Below are 329 nucleotides of genomic sequence, written 5' to 3'. Positions count from 1 at the left end.
CTTGCCATTTCTATTTATTTTGATTGATTTCAGAGAGGAAGGGAGAGGGAGAGACAGAAATATCCATAATGAGAGAGAATCATGGATCAGCTGCCTCCTGCATGCCCCACACCTGGGATGGAGCCCGCAACCCAGGCCTGTGCCCTGACGGGGAATCGAACTGTGACCTCCTGGTTCCTAGGTCGATGTTCAGCCACTGAGCCACACCGGCCAGGCTTTGCTGAGTATCTGTGCAGCCCGGGAGCTGGTTGGACCTGGTCACCTGCTGTCCCCGGACCCACCTGTCATGGGCGGGGGAAGGAGGTGGGCACCCCCTGGCTCACCAGACT

This window comes from Myotis davidii, unplaced genomic scaffold (assembly GCF_000327345.1).
Source record: "Myotis davidii unplaced genomic scaffold, ASM32734v1 scaffold43, whole genome shotgun sequence".
Lineage (NCBI taxonomy): Eukaryota > Metazoa > Chordata > Mammalia > Chiroptera > Vespertilionidae > Myotis > Myotis davidii.
This window is presented reverse-complemented; position numbering follows the sequence as displayed.